General features: G+C 36.6%; 1 long non-coding RNA gene across 1 annotated transcript; it reads left to right on the forward strand.

Annotated features, from left to right (window-relative positions):
* The first annotated feature begins 389 nt into the window (after nt 1-389).
* On the forward strand, nt 390-1,818 carry LOC113308879. The gene is made up of 2 exons (XR_003340159.1): nt 390-726; nt 1,208-1,818. It is a non-coding gene; the product is annotated as an uncharacterized LOC113308879 (long non-coding RNA).
* Nucleotides 1,819-3,932: the final 2,114 nt, after the last annotated feature.

Genomic DNA, 3,932 nt, shown 5'->3' on the forward strand with positions numbered 1-3,932 from the left:
CTGTTTTTCTTGGGTTTACCTAAACCCATCATTCGAATTCTGCTATGAGAGTGCCTAAAATTTTAGTACTCCAGGTGCTTTCAACACTCTTAGGCCCTTAGTAATATTGATGTTCATGCCCAGTAGACACCGTAGAACACAACATGCTTGACAAGTGGTGTGACACTTGTATCTTTTCTTGGTTTTAACCAAACCCAATAGTAAAGCTCTACACCCTTGGTAAGTGCCCTAGATCTAGTACGTGTGTTTTCATATAAATAGTGACCCTTTAGTAATATTAGGGAGTGTTATTAGTAGATGCTATGATACATGGAGCATGCTTGACACCTGTCAGATATAAGAAATGAGTGCACACGGTTTTATAAAAATCCAGAAGAGGGAGGGACTCGTTCTGCTTTTTCTTCTCTGTTTTCTTCTTCATCATCTCTCTGCAGTAGAAATACAATTTAGAACTTGACTGAAATTTTGCTCGGGTAAACTGACAATTTTGATGCATGGATTTGCTGCTGAATTTAGTATTGGTTAGTCGTAAGAGCAGAGTGAGGGAATATTTTCGTGTATGTTCTCAATTTGAGAGTTATAAGAACAGAATCGGAGGTTTATGAATGAACCTTGTGAAGTACATGGTAAGTGAAGTTATCGATGCCTGATGTTGTTGATGTTGGGGTTCAATAAGCGGGGGAGGGGATTCCTACTCCCAGTTTTAAGTTTTGGAACTTTTTTGAGGTAATCATTCTTCCTATTCTTTTTAACTAGTGATTTCTATCAATTGTCGGGTTATATATCACACAAGGTATGCATGTTTTGTTAGATGTTTTCTTGTATATTCTTTTAAGTTGAGGATGTTTCAAACTCAGTAAAAATTAGGGTTTATGCAATTTTGGGAATTTTTCCCAGATTTATTTCCCATGTCAAACTTACCAATAATGCTTGAATGGTTCCCTATATTTTATTCGAAACTTGGTTCTGTGGTGGTATTCGGTTGAAATACCCATTGGCTTGAAAATTTAACTTAACTATAAATTTGATTTCTGGTTCTGATCTCTGGGTTATAGGGAAAAGAATTTCTTTTCTTTCTTAAATAATTTGTTTAAGCTAGTATCTCGGGTGATGACTGCACCTTGAAATTGGTTTTCTATCTCTGTTTTTATTTCTTTAAAGAGTGGAAGATGATTTGATTAAATGGGATTGCTATTGTTTGGAAAAGGAGAGAAATAAAGAGCTATTGACGGCACTAGGAGTTGGTGACTAAAATGGTAAGGTTCGTGCTTGGAGGGTGGTTGACAAATTGTCTCAACAAAATCCCTTGTGATTTGAAGGAACTAATGCACGGACTCTTCGGCAACACCCTTGTAGTATGTTTTAACTGGCAGTACTCAATTCTAGCCATCACGGGGGTTGGACATCTAAAATGGTATTGCACTTTGAATTTTATTATCTAGTTTAGTGACTAATATGTGGTCTTGTGTGGGAATGTTTGCATTTTTACTCAAGACTGGCTTTATGGACTAAGGCAAATGTTTAAATGGAATTATTGCAAGTATATCACTTGGTCGTTGATGGATTAGCACGGTGCTCATTTTATTCACAATTTTTGTGTACACTTGGTTTATTTTGTCTTATCATCAAATGCAGTGGCTTAGTGTCCGAATTGAGAATGATTAGATGCGTATGGGGTTGCTAATGTTTCTTCTAATTATCGAGGTTCAACTGTATGTACTGATGGGTATTTTTATTAAAACCGTACCGTCGTTCTGAAAGCCTGTATGGTCTGGTAGCTTGATAAATTTAATCCTGGTATGAAATGAAATTCTGAAATAGCAGTCCCGTTGTATATTATTATCTTGGCCATATTCTTATGTGTTTTCGAATCATTTTGAGTCTGGACTAGCTTTGGGTGTCTTGTAATGAAATATATTCCTCGGAATAACGTTTCTGAATTGATATTAGGTGTCTCATTTTGAGTTATAGACTCTGAGATGCTTATTCTAATAATGGTCGTTATGTAGTCCAGTTACGTCTCTAAAGTGTGTTGTCAGAATATTTGACCCTCATAGGATTTCAAGTAGTTTTGGATTAATTCTCAAGAGAGGTAGTGCTGGCTAGATATCTTGGCTACAAACCAGGTAGGTCCCTTCTTATTTCTCTTCGCAATTTTTTATTTTTACTATCTTATTGGTGGTGTTGTTTGATTTTTGGCGGAGTGCTTTGAATTGCAACATCTGAATCACTTGCATAATGGAAACTCTCTTCTCGTAGGTGAATGATATATTGATTATAGAATTATGTGTAAATCATGCAAATAGTCATGTAATATGCCTTGTCCCATTGGACACAAAAGAACTAACTTTGAAGCTTTAGTTGCTTTAAACCTGGCACATGGAAGTGCATGCCAACGGGATTATGAAATTCCATCTTTCTGAACTTGGAACTTAGTGAAATATTGATGTTTCTCCATTATCAAATTTATTTTACGCTTAATCACCATGTGAACATGCACTTACAGCATAGTCCTTTGTACCCATGTTAAATGTTCCGTGTTAGTATGTTGTCTTGGTGCTCGACGAACTGCCGGTTTAGGGAATTTGCATTTGATTTCTTTTAAATGGTTTAGTGAGCAAACCTGTGATTCTTGTTTATTCACTTTCTTTGTGGGTACCCAGTATTAAGAAATGGTGTCAAAACTCTTAGGCCTTGTCATAGCGACGGTAAGTGATCTTACATTTATTGTTTCTGTCTGACTGTTGTAATTTCTCGGTACTAGAAGCTTGTGATACTATGTTCTGGTTATTTTTGGATTTGTTCATTGGAGATCTTATTCTCATTTATTTTCATGTCTGCCTGTCGTGGTTACCTTATGCGCTATTTTAGCACTTTAGTTGCATATATTGCACCTATTAAACAACAAATAAAAATGATTGGTAGACATAGTTATCTTTACAACTAGGTCGTTGGATGATCCATAAGCATGTTACTCATAGTACGGATAGTAATAACTTACATTTTGAAGGTGTAAATTTATAATGTGTAAAAGTCTATACTTAACTTCCTAAACTGATTACTGCCTCCACTAGTGATATTCGTTGAAGTGCCTTTCATTTTTCTGTGTGACTAAATTAAATCTAAGGTCTTGTGTTTTGTTTTGCTGCACCTAGTATCCTTGCTAGGTTTGTAAGAGATTGTTATTTACAAATTTGTATAACGTTGGATCTGTACTCGGGGCATACCCTGACCGCACTCTCCGGACAAGTTTTCGTGTTACTTTGATTCCCAAGAAATGATCATGTATAAATTACATATAAGGATACAAATTTAGTGTACAAATTTGGTTTTCTACTATATTTGGAATCAGTTTATTTGATATTATCCAGTGAGAGATGGTTACTACCGTCGAGTAGTTCATACTACCTAAACAAAGAATGACGAACTACGGTCATGCTTGATTCCTTCGAGCTACGGAGAGGATACGTAGGCAGCCGCTATGCGGTTCAGCACAAATCCACAAGGTTGTTCATATCATCTGGAAAAGGTTGGTTGATGCTTGGCAGTTTATACCATCTATTTAGAGATGATTGCGACCCTCGTAAATTATATAATGTTTGTTAGAGGTGGTTGCAGCACTGGCTGTTCATACAGCCTAGCGAGAAATGATTATTACCATCTGAGGTAAATCATACATCCGATAACTGTACAGCTTGTGAATCAAGAGATGGTTATTACCGTTCGAGGTAATTCATATCATCTATTTCGGCTCGTAAGTTAAACAATGGTTTTTACCCTACGTGGTAAGTCGTATCATCTGAGAGATGGTTGTTGTCTTTTAAAGGCAATTCATACCATCTAATGAGGGATGGTTACTGCAGAGCAGTTCATACCATCTACTAGGCCGTAATTGGCACCCCCACCACCGGTGGATGAACCGTCTGCATGGT

The sequence above is a fragment of the Papaver somniferum genome, chromosome 9, assembly GCF_003573695.1.
Source record: "Papaver somniferum cultivar HN1 chromosome 9, ASM357369v1, whole genome shotgun sequence".
Taxonomy (NCBI): domain Eukaryota; kingdom Viridiplantae; phylum Streptophyta; class Magnoliopsida; order Ranunculales; family Papaveraceae; genus Papaver; species Papaver somniferum.